This window comes from Balaenoptera musculus, chromosome 1, assembly GCF_009873245.2.
Source record: "Balaenoptera musculus isolate JJ_BM4_2016_0621 chromosome 1, mBalMus1.pri.v3, whole genome shotgun sequence".
Taxonomy (NCBI): Eukaryota; Metazoa; Chordata; class Mammalia; order Artiodactyla; family Balaenopteridae; genus Balaenoptera; species Balaenoptera musculus.
The window spans coordinates 22000092-22018007 of NC_045785.1; positions in this window are offsets into that span (position 1 = coordinate 22000092).

Sequence of the window (17916 nt, forward strand, 5' to 3'; positions counted from 1 at the left end):
TATAAGTTCAGGCAAACTGTCAGCCTTTTCAGATCCATTTCCAAAGGCTTCCAAAGGAAGCAGATGAGGTTTCTAGAACTGCACACCCAGAAATGGCACAATCCCAACACTTTCCCCATCTCAGAGGACAGCAGAGTGAAAGGAAGAAAGGGCAGGTTTTGGAGTCAGATTTGGAATTTATTCCCCAGCTGGTTGTATGACCTCGGAACAAACCTCAGTGTCCTGATTCAAAAATGAGCATGTGCGTCTGTGATTTTAAGATACATGAAGTGCCTACAGAACAAAGTGCAGGGATTTAATGGCAAACAGACACAGACAAAGCCCTTGCTCCCCTGGAGCTTACAGACTAGTAGTAGTGGTTGTGTTGGAGAGAACAAGTATTAATCAAATGAGTAGACAAGTAAACAGAAAATTGGAATTGTGTTAGCACTACCTAGGTGAAATGCAGAGTCTATAATGGAATTCACTGACAGTTTACAATGGGAGAATTTGATCTAGTCCAAGAGGTTGAAAAGGGTCCATGGGAAATATAAAAGATGAGTTAGAGGTCTGGCAGACTGCACAGAGTATGCCCTGGTTAAATGATGAGAAAGAACATGGCAAGTTTGAGGAAAATAAAGTAAAAGACCAATAGATTCTTGAAGGGAGGCAGGACTAGAGAAATAGACAGGGAGCAGACCCCACAAAGCCTTAGCTACCATGGGAAGGGTTTTGGTCTCTCTCCTAAGAGCAATGGAAAGCCAGTGAAGTGTTCTGAGTGGGTGAGTTAAATGATCAGATTTGCATTTTGGAAAAATAACCCTGGCAATGGTATGGAGAACAAACTGGAGATAGGTCATAATGGACCCGAGAGACTAGTTTAGGTGGCCAATGCAGAAGTCCAGGCAAGAAGAGTTAACAGTTTAGACAGAGGTGGTGGCTTGGAGTGGAAGGTGAGTAGACTGAGAGAAATCAATGAATTTAAGATCAAGAAGGTAAAACTGAAAACACTCAGTCAAACTCCACTGAAAGGGTTTTGACAAATAATAGGTACCATTCCCATTCAGTGGAGGGTATTTTTGTGTTTGTTTTTTGCTTGGTTTTAATGATTGTTGTTGCTACAAATAAAATTCCATCAAATAAAAAGAAAAAAAGAAAAGACTCAGTCAAAGATTGGATTGGGAGGAGGGAGAGGATAGACATTAAGGATGATTGTCCAGGTTTCTGGCTGCCATAACTGGAGGGAGGGTGGTGCCATTTACTGACTTGGGGCCTGGTTTGGAGTGAAGCTTAGAGACATCTTGAATTTGGAGGGCCATCAAGATAGGCAAGTGGAGATGTCAGGTGAGCATTTAGATAAATTGGTCTGGACTCAGAGGTGTTTGGGCTAGAGATGTGGATATGTAACCATAGTTGGTAATTATGCCTTGGACTCAGTGAGCTTGCCTGGGGAGAGAATATAGAGTGAGGATAGAAGAAGTCTAGAGCTGAAACTTGAGAAACAATATTTAAAGTCAAGTAAAGCAGAGAGGGGTGGGGGAGGGAAGGATTGGGAGTTTGGGATTAGCAAATGCAAGCTACTGTATATAGGACGGATAAACAATGAGGTCCTACTGTATAGCACAGGGAACTATATTTGATATCCTATAATAAACCATAATGGAAAAGAATATGAAAAAGAATATGTATTTGTATAACTGAATCACTTCGCTGTACAGCAGAAATTAACACAACATTGTAAACCAACTATACTTCAGTAAAATGAAAGAAAGAAGAAAGAAAGAAAGAAAGAAAGAAAGAAAGAAAGAAAGAAAGAAAGAAAGAAAGAAAGAAAGAAAGAAAGAAAGAAAGAAAGAAAAGCCATGGGACTTCCCTGGAGGTCCAGTGGTTAAGACTCCATGCTTCCACTGCAGGGGTGTGGGTTCGATCCCTGGTCAGGGAACTAGGAACCTACATGCTGCTTGCATGGCCAAAAAAAAAAAAAGAAAAATAAATAAATAAAGTCAGGCAAAGAAGGCTGAATCTGCAAACGATACAAAAGTGTAACCAGAGAGGTGGTGGACAAAGCAGAGAGAGTAGATACTTATTGTCTTTGCCTTCCAGCATGCACTCTGTGGTAGGCAGAATAACGCCTCCCCCTCACCCCATTTCCCTGGCCCAAAGATGTCCATGTTCTAATTCCTGGACTCTGTGAATATGTTACCTTACATGGTAAAAGGAGCTGCACAGATATGCTTAAATTAAGGATTTTTGAATGGGGAGATTACCCTGGATTATCCAGGTGGACCCAATGAAATCACAAGGGTCCTTATATAAGGGAGGAAGGAGGGTCAGAGTCAGAGAAAGAAACATAACAACAGAACCAGGAGCTGGAGTGATGTGGCCATAAGCCAAGGAGCTAGAAAAAGGAAGGGAAGGGGTTCTCCCCTAGGAACACAACCTGCCATCACCTTGATTTTAGCCCCATGAGACCCATTTCAGACTTCTGACCTCCAGAACTATAAGAGAATAAATTGTGTTGTGTGAAGCCACTGTGTTTGTGGTAACTTGTTACATAGAGCAGGAAATCAATACATGACCCCTCTTCTTTTGACAACAGTACCCCAATTTTGCTTTGGGGAAAGCAGCTCAATTCTAAGCCTATATAGTCCAAAGAAGCTACCTCTAAGCTGGGGCTCCAATGGTGGGGTAGGTGACATAGCCTAAGCCAGTCTCCCATTCCACCCCCTCCCATGCCAGCCACGTTGATCAATCAGGATTGGGCATATGATCTCAGCCAGCCCCATCAGAGCAAATCTCGGGATTTACGCCAGGGCTGCTGGGGGAAAGGGCCTCACTCCTCTTTGCTGAATGTGAAGGAGGAAGCGCGCAGCCCTGGGAGCCACTGGCAGCCATCTCACAACCAGGGGAGAGAGACTGTCTGAGAACCGAGTCCATATGGAATAGTACAGCTGAGAGAGGGAAAAAAAGAGTAACCAGATCCTAACACAGGGCTGCTGTTCACCTGGTACGCACTGGAATGGCTGATTATTGTTGAAATATTTCTGCTGGTAAGTAAATGCTGCCCAGAACCCCCTGGGAATAGGAGTGATTTCGCCACTTCCTCCTAGCCACCCTTCTGCAATCCCTGAACTTCCCCATGATCCAGTAACTAACGAGTTAATGTCAGAACCAGCAGGGGACTTCCAGAACACTCCCTGTTACTTCTATTCTGAGGGTCAATGACAAAGCAAGGCCAGTTGTTAAATATTTTGAATGTCATTCCAGTCCTCATACTATGGTTTGAACCCCTCTATTCAACTGGGTCCAAACATCTACTCCTGGACTATTCTGGAGTTACTGAGACAATACGTTCTTTTGATGTTGTTGTTGAAACCGGTAGAAGTCAAGGTTTCTGTCACTTGATAATCCAAGAGACGCCACACTTTTCCAACCGCTCTCCACTCCCTGCCGTGCGCCACTGCCTTGAGCTCTGGGCTCCTATTAAGCTAGCGCCGCTGTCATCTCCTTTCCATCATGATCATCTACCGGGACCTCATCAACCATGATGAGATGCTCTCTGATATCTACAAGATCCGGAAGGTCACGGGGAGTGGGGTGGGGGGCTGTGTCTGGAGGTGGAGGGGAAGATAGTAGGACAGAGGGTAACACTGATGACTTGCTCATTGATGGAAATGCCTCCGCTGAAGGCCAGGAGGGCGAAGGTACCGAAAGCACAGTAATCACTGGTGTGGATATTGTCATGAACCATCACTTGCAGGAAACCAGCTTCACAAGAGAAGCCTACAAGAAGTACATCAGGGACTTCCCTGGTGGCGCAGTGGTTAAGAATCTGCCTGCCGATGCGGGGGACAGGGGTTCGAGCACTGGACTGGGAAGATCCCACATGCCGCAGAGCGACTAAGTCTGTGCGCCACGACTACTGAGCTTGCGCTCTAGAGCCCACAAGCCACAACTACTGAAGCCCGTGCACCTAGAGCCCGTGCTCTGCAGCAAGAGAAGCCACCGCAATGAGAGGCCTGTGCACCGCAACAAAGAGTAGCCCCCGCTTGCCGCAACTAGAGAGAGCCCGCGCACAGCAATGAAGACCCTACGCAGCCAAAAATAAATAAATAAATTTATTTAAAAAAAAAAAGTATATCAAAGATTATATGAAGTCAATCAAAGGGAAACTTGAAGAACAGAGATCAGAAAGAGTAAAAACCTTTATGACAGGGGCTGCAGAACAAATCAAGCACATCCTTGCTAATTTCAAAAACGATCAGTTCTTTACTGGTGAAAACATGAATCCAGATGGCTTGGTTGCTCTGCTGGACTACCGTGAGGATGGTGTGACCCCATGTGTGATTTTCTTTAAGGAAAGTTTAGGGACGGAAAAATGTGAACAGATCTGGCTGTTACCTTGGATCTATCACCTATCGTCATAACTGGCCGGCTGCTGCTTTTCATCCACACAACACCAGGACTTAGACAAATGGGACTGATGTCGTCTTGAACTCTTCATTTATTTTGACATTGTTTTATTTGGAGTAGAGGCATTGTTTTTGAGGAAAAAAAACACAAAACATGTCATGTAAGTTGTCTAAAAAACAAAATGCAGGGCTTCCCTGGTGGCGCAGCGGTTAAGAATCCGCCTGCCAATGCAGGGGACACGGGTTCGAGCCCTGGTCCGGGAAGATCCCACATGCTGCAGAGCAGCTAGGCCCGGGCGCTACAACTACTGAGCCTGAGCTCTAGGGCCCTCAAGCCACAGCTACTGAGCCCGTGCACCACAACTACTGAAGCCTGTGCGCCTAGAGCCCATGCTCCACAACAAGAGAAGCCACCGCAATGAGAAGCCCGTCGACACAACTAGAGAAAGCCCGCACGCAGCAACGAAGACCCAACACAGCCAAAAATAAATAAGTAAAATAAATAAAATTTTAAAAAAACCAAAATGCATTTAAACTAAACAAAAAACAAACAAAAAAAGAGACCCCACAAACACCAGGAAATGTGAGGTCACAGAAGCCAGGCAATGAGAGTTTTAAGAAGAAAAGAATGGTTAACAGAGTCAAATGCTGCTGAGAAGTGGAAACACTGAAACCTCATAAACATGTAAACCATTTGAGCCCAGGGCAAGTGCTGCCAGAGGTGGCTCCTCTCCCCTCTAGTCTCCTACAGCTCCATCCAGAAATATTCATATAGGTTAGATTTAGCTGCATGTAACAGAAAATCCAAAACAGCAGAGACTTAAACAGGAGAGAATTTTATTTCTCTCTCAAATAGAAGTGGCCCAGAGGTAGGCAATAGAGGGCAGGAATGGTATGCCACCAATATCACGGGCCCAGGCTCCTTGTATCATTCTCTTCTACCATCATGGCAAAGAGCTTCCATTTTCAAGGTCACTTCAAGGCCAAAGACGGCTGTTGGAGCACCAAATTCCAGGTGAGAAGAGAAAGGAGGGACAGGAAGAAGAGGCTCACTTAGCTGAGTCAGCTCCCTTGAAGTAACATTTCCAGAAGTCCTATCAGCTCTTTCACTTACATCTCTAAAGTAAGTCAGAAGGAGAAAGACATGTATCGTATAATATTACTTATATGTGGAATCTAGAAAAATGGTACAGATGAACTTATTTGCAAAGCAGAAATAGAGTCACAGACGTAGAAAACAAACTTATGGTTACCAAGGGGGGCAGGAGGGGTGGGATGAACTGGGAGACTGAAACTGACATATACACAGTACTATATATAACATAGATAACTAATGAGAACCTACTGTATAGAATACTGTGTATACTGCACAGGGAACTCTACTCAATACTCTGTAGTGACCTAAATGGGAAGGAAATCTAAAAAACAGTGGATATATGTATATGTATAACTGACTCACTTTGCTATACAGCAGAAACTAACACAACATTGTAAAGCAAGTATACTCCAAAAAAAAAAAAAAAAAACCTCTTTTACTTACATCTCATTAGCTGGAACTTAGTCACAAGGCTGGCTCCCTGAGGCTGTAAGGAAGTATAGTCTTTTTTTTTTTTTTTAATTTATTTGTTTATTTATTTATGGCTTGTGTTGGGTCTTCGTTTCTGTGAGAGGGCTTTCTCCAGTTGCGGCGAGTGGGGGCCACTCTTCATCGCGGTGCACGGGCCTCTCACTGTCGTGGCCTGTCTTGTTGCAGAGCACAGGCTCCAGACGCGCAGGCTCAGTAGTTGTGGCACACGGGCCTAGCTGCTCCGCGGCATGTGGGATCCTCCCAGACCAGGGCTCGAACCCGTGTCCCCTGCATTGGCAGGCAGATTCTCAACCACTGCGCCACCAGGGAAGCCCCGGAAGTATAGTCTTTAAGCTTGATGCATTGTTACTTCCAATAAAATAGGGGTTCTGGGACTTCCCTGGTGGTACAGTGGTTAAGAATCTGTCTGCCAATGCAGGGGACACGGGTTTGAGCCCTGGTCCGGGAAGATCCCACATGCAGCAGAGCAACTAAGCCCGTGCTCCACCACTACTGAGCCTGTGCTCTAGAGCCCGTGCACCACACCACTGAGCCCACGTGCCACGACTACTGAAGCCCGCGCGCCTAGAGCCACCACACCGCAACGAAGAGTAGCCCCTGCTCGCCACAACTAGAGAAAGCACGTGCAGCAACGAAGACCCAATGCAGCCATAAATAAATAAATAAATAAATAAATTTATTTTTAAAAAATAGGCGTTCTTCTGTTTTGGAGTAGGGAGAGAGTAGATATTAGGTAACCGGCAGTATTGCCGCAATTAACTGCTCACATTCGATGGCCCATGTAATGGTCCTTGACAGGTTACAAAATGGTTTTGTCTCCATTGCCTCCCCCTCACCTTCTAACACATCTCTGCAGTAGTTGTCATCACCTCCATCTTTACAATTGGAGAAAATGAGGCTCAGAGATAGGCATTCAGTTACCTAAGGCCAAACAACTAGTGATGACAGAACTGGGAGACAAATCTAGATCTAACTCCAAGGCCAGGGTTCTTCCGCATTCCCCATCTTGCCTTCCTGAACAATTTTTGGCTGCTGCTGTAGTTAAAATTCATTTGTTGTGAAACATCCATAATGTTGCAGGCTGTGAGATCAAGTATTGCTATAAACAATGAAACAATGAACTGCAGAGAGCAATGATCATCTCCTCCATTTCTAGTCACCCCCTCCCTCTCCCTAGTGCCCACAGGGTACATAATAAGCCTGTACCCTGTGGGCGCTATAAGTTACTGCCCTCCCTGGACAACCCCCAGCCTGGGGCAACATCAGTGCCAGTTGAGGAGATGCGGTAGGGGTATCGGCAGTTAATCTGAGGAGAGACGGGCTTCCTGTCATCCAAGAACAACCAATTTGCATTCCAAGTGTCAAATCATCCTCTTCCTAGGAGAGAGAAAAGAACCAACATTTACTATATCCATTTTACAAATAAGGAAACCAAGGCTGGGGAGGTGAAGTGATTCACCCAGGATTGCACAGCCAGTGACGGAACTGAGATTCAAAAGATTTGTAGCACTTGCTAATTTCTGTGGTGTAAATACTCAGTCAAGCTACCAACATGACGTCTCTGAACACAGAGTTGGGAAGAGATGCTCACAGTAGACCCTCACAAGCCAGGATGACCCAGCTCTAGCACCACTGAATAGCAGACATAACATACTATTGCATTTTTAACACATCTGCCACTTGCTAAAGTGTGAAGGCAGAGACTTTATCTTTTTCTGTCCCCACAGCACATGGCAGAGTGCTACCTATGATGGGCAATCATTAAACGTTGGGGAATGAAAGAAGGAAACCCATTCTCTTTTTTTTTTAATTAATTTTTATTGGAGTATAGTTGATTTAAAATGTGGTGTTAGTTTCTGCTGTGCAGCCAAGTGAATCAGTTATCCATATACATATATCCACTCTTTTTTAGATTCTAGTCCCATATAGGTCATTACAGAGCACTGAGTAGAGTTCCCTGTGCTATACAGTAGGTTCTCATTAGTTATCTATTTTATATATAGTAGTGTGTATATATCAATCCCAATCTCCCAGTTTATCCCTCCCACCACCCTTCCCCACCTTGGTAACCATAAGTTTGTTTTCTACATCTGTGACTCTATTTCTGTTTTGTAAATATGTTCATTTGTGGCATTTTTTTAGATTCCACATATAAACGATATCATGATATTTATCTTTCTCTGACTTACTTCACTCAGTATGACAATCTCTAGGTCCATCCATGTGACTGCAGACGGCATTATTTCATTCTTTTTTATGGCTGAGTACTATTCCATTGTGTATATACATATATATATGCCCACACCCATTTTCTTTTCACGAGGCCATGCTGCCTCAGACGGCCACACGTACCAAAAATATTACATATGTAGAGAATTTTACTGACTAAGCTCTTTCACACACAGTAACTCAGGCAGAGTTTGTTGACTGTGTCTCAATTTCTGCCCTGCCAACCGGTTCATCTGTACCATTTTTCTAGGTTCCACATATATGCGTTAATATACGATATTTGTTTTTCTCTTTCTGACTTACTTCACTCTGAATGACAGTCTCTAGATCCATCAACGTCTCTACAAATGACCCAATTTCGTTCCTTTTTATGGCTGAGTAATATTCCATTGTATATAATGTACCATATCTTCTTTATCCATTCGTCTGTCGATGGGCATTTGGGTTGCTTCCATGACCTGGCTATTGTAAATAGTGCTGCAATGAACACTGGGGTGTATGTGTCTTTTTTTTTTTTTTTAAAGAAATTCACGTTCTTTTATTTATTTATTTATTTATTTATGACTGTGTTGAGTCTTCGTTTCTGTGCGAGGGCTTTCTCTAGTTGCGGCAAGTGGGGACCACTCTTCATCGCGGTGCGCGGGCCTCTCACCATCGCGGCCTCTCTTGTTGCGGAGCACAGGCTCCAGACGCGCAGGCTCAGTAATTGTGGCTCACGGGCCCAGTTGCTCCGTGGCATGTGGGATCTTCCCAGACCAGGGCTCAAACCTGTGTCCCCTGCATTGGCAGGCAGATTCTCAACCACTGCGCCACCAGGGAAGCCCATATGTGTCTTTTTGAATTATGTTTTTCTCTGGGTATATGCCCAGTAGTGGGATTGCTGGATCATATGGTAATTCTATTTTTAGTTTTTTAAGGAACCTCCATACTGTTCTCCATAGTGGCTGTATCAATTTACATTCCCACCACCAGTGCAAGAGGGTTCCCTTTTCTCCACACCCTCTCCAGCATTTGTCGTTTGTAGATTTTCTGATGATGCCCATTCTAACTGGTGTGAGGTGATACCTCACTGTAGTTTTGATTTGCATTTCTCTAATAATTAGTGATGTTGAGCAGCTTTTCATGTGCTTCTTGGCCATCCATATGTCTTCTTGGTAGAAATGTCTATTAAGGTCTTCTGCCCATTTTTGGACTGGGTTGTTTGTTTTTTTAATATTGAGCTGCAGGAGCTGTTTATATATTTTGGAGATTAATCCTTTGTTTGTTGATTCATTTGCAATTATTTTCTCCCATTCTGAGGGTTGTCTTTTCATCTTGTTTATGGTTTCCTTTGCTGTGCAAAAGTTTTTAAGTTTCATTAGGTCCCATTTGTTTATTTTTGTTTTTATTTCCATTACTCTAGGAGGTGGATCAAAAAAGATCTTGCTGTGATTTATGTCAAAGAGTGTTCTTCCTATGTTTTCCTCTAAGAGTTTTATAGTGTCCTGTCTTACATTTAGGTCTCTAATCCATTTTGAGTTTATTTTTGTGTATGGTGTTAGGGAGTGTTCTAATTTCATTCTTTTACATGTAGCTGTCCAGTTTTCCCAGCACCACTTATTGAAGAGACTGTCTTGTCTCCATTGTATATCCTTGCCTCCTTTGTCATAAATTAGTTGACCATAGGTGCGTGGGTTTATCTCTGGGCTTTCTATCTTGTGCCATTGATCTATGTTTCTGTTTTTGTACCAGTACCATGTTGTCTTGATTACTGTAGCTTTGTAGTATAGTCTGAAGTCAGGAAGTTTGATTCCTCCAGCTCCGTTTTTTTCCCTCAAGACTGCTTTGGCTATTTGGGGTCTTTTGTGTCTCCATCCAAATTTTAAGATTTTTTGTTCTAGTTCTGTAAAAAATGCTATTGGTAATTTGATAGGGATCGCATTGAATCTTTTTTTTTTTTTTTTTTTTATGGCTGTGTTGGGTCTTCGTTTCTGTGCGAGGGCTTTCTCTAGTTGTGGCAAGCGGGGGCCACTCTTCATCACGGTGCGCGGGCCTCTCACTATCGCGGCCTCTCTTGTTGCGGAGCACAGGCTCCAGACGCGCAGGCTCAGTAGTTGCGGCTCACGGGCCCAGTTGCTCCGTGGCATGTGGGGTCTTCCCAGACCAGGGCTCGAACCTGTGTCCCCTGCATTGGCAGGCAGATTCTCAACCACTGCGCCACCAGGGAAGCCCGGATTGCATTGAATCTGTAGATTGCTTTGGGTAGTATAGTCATTTTCACAATATTGATTCTTCCAATCCAAGAACATGGTATATTTCTCCATCTGTTTGTATCATCTTTAATTTCTTTCATCAGTGTCTTGTAGTTTTCTGCATACTGGTCTTTTCTCTCCTTAGGTAAGTTTATTCCTAAGTATTTTATTATTTTTGTTGCAATGGTAAATGGGAGTGGTTCCTTAATTTCTCTTTCAGATTTTTCATCATTAGTGTATAGGAATGCAAGTGATTTCTGTGCATCAATTTTGTGTCCTGCAACTTTACCAAACTCATTTTAGTTTCCTGGTGGCATTTTTAGGATTCTCTATGTATAGTATCATGTCATCTGCAAACAGTGACAGTTTTAATTCTTCTTTTACAATTTGTATTCCTTTTATTTCTTTTTCTTCTCTGATTGCTGTGGCTAGGACTTCCAAAACTATGTTGAATAATAGTGGTGAGAGTGGACATCCTTGTCTTGTAATTTTCTTTTTTTGTAGTATCTTTGACTGGTTTTGGTATCAGGGTGATAATGGCCTCATACAATGAGTTTGGGAGTGTTCCTTCCTCTGCAATTTTTTGGAAGAGTTTGAGAAAGATGGGTGTTAGCTCTTCTCTAAATGTTTGATAAAATTCACCTGTGAAGCCATCTGGTCCTGGACTTTTGTTTGTTGGAAGATTTTTAATCACAGTTTCAATTTCATTACTCGTCATTGGTCTGTTCATATTTTCTATTTCTTTCTGGTTCAGTATTGGAAGGTTATACCTTTCTAAGAATTTGTCCATTTCTTCCAGGTTGTCCATTTAATTGGCATAGAGTTGCTTGTAGTAGTCTCTTAGGATACTTTGTATTTCTGCAGTGTCTGTTGTAACTTCTCCTTTTTCATTTCCAATTTTATTGATTTGAGTCCTCTCCCTGTTTTACTTGATGAGTCTGGTTAATGGTTTATCAATTTTGTGTATCTTCTCAAAGAACCAGCTCTTAGTTTTATTGATTTTTGCTATTGTTTTCTTTGTTTCTATTTCATTTATTTCTGCTCTGATCTTTATGATTTCTTTCCTTCTGCTAACTTTGGGCTTTGTTTGTTCTTCTTTCTCTAGTTCCTTTAGGTGTAAAGTTAGATTGTTTATTTGAGATTTTTCTTGTTTCTTGAGGTCAGCTTGTATAGCTATAAACGTCCCTCTTAGAACTGCTTTTGCTGCATCCTATAGGTTTTGGATCGTCGTGTTTTCATTGTCATTTGTCTCTAAGTATCTTTTGATTTCCTCTTTGATTTCTTCAGTGATCTCTTGGTTATTTAGTAACGTATTGTTTACCCTCCATGTGTTTGTGTTTTTTACGTTTTTTTGCATTTAATTCATTTCTAATCTCATAGCACTGTGGTCAGAAAAGATTCTTGATATGATTTCAATTTTCTTAAGTTTACTGTGGCTCGATTTGTGACCCAAGATGTGATCTATCCTGGAGAATGTTCCGTGCACACTTGAGAAGAAAGTGTAATCTGCTGTTTTTGGATGGAATGTCCTATAAATATCAATTAAATCTGCCTGGTCTATTGTGTCATTTAAAGCTTCTGTTTCCTTATTTATTTCCATTTTGGATGATCTGTCCATTGGTGTAAGTGAGGTGTTAAAGTCCCCCACTATTATTGTGTTACTGTCGATTTTCTCTTTTATAGCTATTAGCAGTTGCCTTATGTATTGAGGTGCTCCTATGTTGGGTGCATATATATTTATAATTGTTATATCTTCTTCCTGGATTGATCCCTTGATCATTATGTAGTGTCCTCCTTTGTCTCTTGTAACATTCTTTATTTTAAAGTCTATTTTATCGGATATGAGTATTGTTACTCCAGCTTTCTTTTGATTTCCATGTGCATGGAATATCTTTTTCCATCCCCTCACTTTCAGTCTGGATGTGTCCCTAGGTCTGAAGTGGGTCTCTTGTAGACAGCATATATATGGGTCTTGTTTTTGTATCCATTCAGCCAGTCTATGTCTTTTGGTTGGGGCATTTAATCCATTCACGTTTAAGGTAATTATCGATATGTATGTTCCTATGACCATTTTCTTAATTGTTTTGGGTTTGTTTTTGTAGGTCCTTTTCTTCTCTTGTGTTTCCCACTTAGAGAAGTTCCTTTAGCATTTGTTGTAGAGCTGGTTTGGTGGTGCTGAATTCTCTTAGCTTTTGCTTGTCTGTAAAGCTTTTGATTTCTCCATCAAATCTAAATGAGATCCTTGCCGGGTAGAGTAATCTTGGTTGTAGGTTCTTCCCTTTCATCACTTTAAGTATATCATGCTACTCCCTTCTGGCTTGCAGAGTTTCTGCTGAGAAATCAGCTGTTAACCTTATGGGAGTTCCCTTGTATGTTATTTGTCGTTTTTCCCTTGCTGCTTTCAATAATTTTTCTTTGTCTTTAATTTTTGCCACTTTGATTACTATGTGTCTCGGCGTGTTTCTCCTTGGGTTTATCCTGTATGGGACTCTCTGCGCTTCCTGGACTTGGGTGGCTATTTCCTTTCCCATGTTAGGGAAGTTTTCGACTATAATCTCTTCAAATATTTTCTCGGGTCCTTTCTCTCTCTCTTCTCCTTCTGGGACCCCTATAATGCGAATGTTGTTGTGCTTAATGTTGTCCCAGAGGTCTCTTAGGCTGTCTTCATTTCTTTTCATACTTTTTTCTTTATTCTGTTACATGGCAGTGAATTCCACCATTCTGTCTTCCAGGTCACTTATCCGTTCTTCTGCCTCAGTTATTCTGCTATTGATTCCTAATAGTGTATTTTTCATTTCAGTTATTGTATTGTTCATCTCTGTTTGTTTGTTCTTTAATTCTTCTAGGTCTTTGTTAAACATTTCTGGCATTTTCTCTATCTTTGCCTCCATTCTTTTCCCGAGGTCCTGTATCATCTTCACTATCATTAGTCTGAATTTTTTTTCTGGAAGGTTGCCTATCTCCACTTCATTTAGTTGTTTTTCTGGGGTTTTATCTTGTTCCTTCATCTTGTACATAGCCCTCTGCCTTTTCATCTTGTCTATCTTTCTGTGAATGTGGTTTTTGTTCCACAGGCTGCAGGATTGTAGTTCTTCCTTCTGCTCTCTGCTTTCTGGTGGATGAGGCTATCTAAGAGGCTTATGCAAGTTTCCTGATGGGAGGGACTGGTGGTGGGTAGAGCTGACCGTTGCTCTGGTGGGCAGAGCTCAGTAAAACTTAATCTGCTTGTCTGCTGATGGGTGGGGCTGTGTTCCCTCCCTGTTGGTTGTTTGGCCTGAGGCGACTCAACACTGGAGCCTACTTGGACTCTTTTGTGGGGCTAATGTCAGACTCTGGGAGGGCTAACGCCAAGGAGTACTTCCCAGAACTTCTGCTGCCAGTGTCCTTGTCCCCACGGTGAGCCACAGCCACCCCCCACCTCTGCAGGAGATCCTCCAACACTAGCAAGTAGGTCTGGTTCAGTCTCCCCTGGGGTCACTGCTCCTTCCCCTGGGTCCCGATGCGCACACTACTTTGTGTGTGCCCTCCAAGAGTGGAGTCTCTGTTTCCCCCAGTCCTGTCGAAGTCTTGCAATCAAATCCCACTAGCCTTCAAAGTCTGATTCTCTAGGGATTCCTCCTCCCGTTGCCAGACCCCCAGGTTGGGAACCTGACGTGGGGCTCAGAACCTTCACTACAGTGCGTGGACTTCTGTGGTGTAAGTGTTCTCCAGTTTGTGAGTCACCCACCCAGCAGTTATGGGATTTGCTTTTACTGTGATTGCACCCCTCCTACCATCTCATTGTGGCTTCTCCTTTGTCTTTGGATGTGGGGTGTCTTTTTTGGTGAGTTCCAGTGTCTTCCTGTCGATGAATGTCCAGCAGCTAGTTGTGATTCTGGTGTTCTCGCAAGAGGGAGTGAGAGCACGTCCTTCTGCTCCGCCATCTTGGTTCCTAATCTCAGCCATTTTTTAAAAAATAACTTTTTTGTCTTTTTTTTCCTTTAATAAGTGTATTTATTTATTTATTTTTGGCTGCGTTGGGTCTTTGTTGCCGTGCATGGGCTTTCTCTAGTTGCAGCGAGCGGGGGCTACTCTTCATTGTGGTGCACGGGCTTCTCATTGTGGTGGCTTCTCTTGTTGTGGAGCACGGGCTCTAGGCACGTGGGCTTCAGTAGCTGTGGCATTCGGGCTCAAGAGCGCAGGCTCGGTAGTTGTGGTGCACGGGCTTAGTTGCTCCATGGCATGTGGGATCTTCCCGGACCAGGGCTCGAACCCGTGTCCCCTGCATTGGCAGGCGGATTCTTAACCACAGTGCCACCAGGGAAGCCCTACTGTAGCCATTTTTAAGTGTACAGTTTAGTGACACTTACAGATTATTGTGCACCGATCACCACCATCCATCTCTAAAACTTTTTCGTCTTCCCAAACTGAAACTCCAAAGCCATTAAACACTAACAACTCCCCATTCCCCTCTCGCCCACCCTTTGTAACCACCATTCTACTTTCTGTTTCTATGAGTTTACTGCTCTAGGCACCTCATACAAGTGGAATCATACAGTATATTTTTTTTGACTGGCTTATTTCACTTATTGTAATGTCCTCAAGGTTCATCCACACTGTAGCATGTGTAAGAATTTCTTTCCTTTTTTTTTTTTTAAGGAATTTTTTCTTTTTTTAAATTTTAATTTAATTTATTTATTTATTTATGGCTGCATTGGGTCTTCGTCGCTGTGTGCGGGCTCTCTCCAGTCGCAGCGAGGGGGAGCCACTCTGGAGCATTGTGGTGCACAGGCTTCTCATTGTGATGGCCTCTCCCATCGCAGAGCACGGGCTCTAGGTGCATGAGCTCAGCTGTAGTGGTTCACGGACTCCAGAGCGCAGGCTCAGAAGCTGTGGCGCATGGGCCCAGCTGCTCTCTGGCATGTGGGATCCTCCCGGACCAAGGCTCGAACCCATGTCACCTGCATTGGCAGGCAGACTCCCAACCACTGTGCCACGGGGGAAGCCCAAGAATTTCCTTCCTTTTTATGGCTGAATAATATTCCATGGTATGTATACACTGCATTTTGTTTATCCTTTCATCCCTCAGTGGACACTTGGGTTGCTTCCATCTTTGGCTATTTTAAGTATTGCTGCTATGAACTTTGGTGTTAAAGTCCCTACTTTCAGTTCTTTTGGATATATAACCAGAAGTGGAATTACAGGGTCATATGGTAATTCTGTGTTTAAGTTTTTGAGGAATTACATGCTGTTTTCCACAGCAGCTGCACTGTTTTACATTCCAACCAGCAATACGCAGGATTCCATTTCTCCACAGCGTTGCCAACTCTTGTTATCTTCTGTTTTCATCTCATCATGGTTTTGATTTGCATTTCCCTAACGATTAGTGATAATGAGCATTTTTTCATGTGCTTGTTAGCCATCTGTATATCTTCTATGGAGAAATGCCTATTCAAGTCCTTTAACCCATTTCTTTTTTTTTTTTTTTTTTAAATTTATTTATTTATATTTATTTTTGGCTGTGTTGGGTCTTCGTTTCTGTGCGAGGGCTTTCTCCAGTTGCGGCGAGCGGGGGCCACTCTTCATCGCGGTGCGCGGGTCTCTCACTGTCGTGGCCTCTCCCGTTGCGGAGCACAGGCTCCAGACGCGCAGGCTCAGTAGTTGTGGCTCACGGGCTTAGTCGCTCCGCGGCATGTGGGATCTTCCCAAACCAGGGCTCGAACCTGTGTTCCTTGCGTTGGCAGGCAGATTCTTAACCACTGTGCCACCAGGGAAGCCCTTTAACCCATTTCTTAAATGACTTGTCCGTTTTTTATTGTTGAGTTGTAGGAGCCCTTTATATATTCTGCATATAAATCTCTTATCAGATATATGATTTGCAAATAATTTCTCGCATTCAATGGGTTGCCTTTTAACTCTGTTGATAGTGTCCTTTAATACCCCATCCTTTCTTTTAAGGAACTGATTCATCATTTCCTTCCCAAGGCCCAAATCCCCTGACTCACGCATGTGTCAGGTCTTCTTAAAACACTCTCTGAATGTATTTTATTTTATTTTTGTTTTTTTATTTATTTATTTTTGGCTGCATTGGGTCTTCGTTGCTGCGTGCGGGCTTTCTCTAGTTGTGGTGAGCAGGGGCTACTCTTCGTTGCAGTGCACGGGCTTGTCACTGCGGTGGCTTCTCTTGTTGTGGAGCACAGGCTCTAGGCACGTGGGCTTCAGTAGTTGTGGCTCATGGGCTCTAGAGCACAGGCTCAGTAGTTGTGGTGCACGGACTTAGTTGCCCCGCAGCATGTGGGATCTTCCCGGACCAGAGCTCAAACCCATGTCCCCTGCACTGGCAGGTGGATTCATAACCACTGCACCACCAGGGAAGCTCTCTGAATGTATTTTAGAATGACCTGGGAAGTTAAATAAAAAGAAAGCCAGGCTAATCACACTCTGTTCCTCTTGTTAAAAAACGAAATTTAACTGAGTAGATTATAAAGATCTTATTGGCTTTATTCAATGATTCATGAATCAGGCAGCACCCCATCTAACAGACAGAAAGGAGCTGCACAAAAAGAAAGATTTTTATAGGCAGAAAGGAGCAGGGACAAGGAAGTTTTACTAGAAAAAGCAGATTGTTTGTGGCAAGGTCACCTTCCTTTAGGGGCCAGGGAAGGCAAGCGTATATCAGGCAGATGACCTCACTAGTGCTGATTAGGTAATTTCAGATTGACTGGTTTAAGATTCCATTCCTGGGAGAGGCTGAAACTAATCAAGTTAGGTATTAAGTCTTGGTTTGGTGACTTGGGGTTTAGCATAAGTGACTCCATTTTGGGTCTGTTGTCTTGTTTTTAATACTCTTTTTAATGGTTTCACAATTCTAAGGAAAATTCATATGAATATGCAATATGAACTTCATGAAAAGGTGTCAGGGAGGTGGGAGGAGATGGGGAGAGTGGAAAAGGAGGCTGCATGAACAACACAATCTATCAGGACAGGATGCAGCGTTTACTAAGTACTTATTCTGTGCCAGGCACTGTTCTAAGCAAATTTAAATCCTCAAAACCACCCTATTGGGCTTCCCTGGTGGCGCAGTGGTTGAGAGTCTGCCTGCCGATGCGGGGGACACGGGTTGGAGCCCTGGTCTGGGAGGATCCCACGTGCCGCGGAGCGACTGGGCCCGTGAGCCACAACTGCTGGGCCTGCGCGTCTGGAGCCTGTGCTCCGCAGCGGGAGGGGCCGCGATGGTGAGGTGCCCGCGCACCGCGATGAAGAGTGGCCCCCGCTTGCCGCAACTGGAGGGAGCCCTCGCACAGAGGCGAAGACCCAGCACAGCCAAAAATAAATAAATGAAATTTAAAAAACAAAAAACAAAAAAACCACCCTATTTTGTTGACAGTAAAATTATTCCCATTTTACAAGTGAAGAAACAGAGGCCCTAAGAGGTTAAATCACAGACTAGGTGGAGCCAGAAATTGAACCCTGGCCATGCAGACCCAGCGGCTACTTT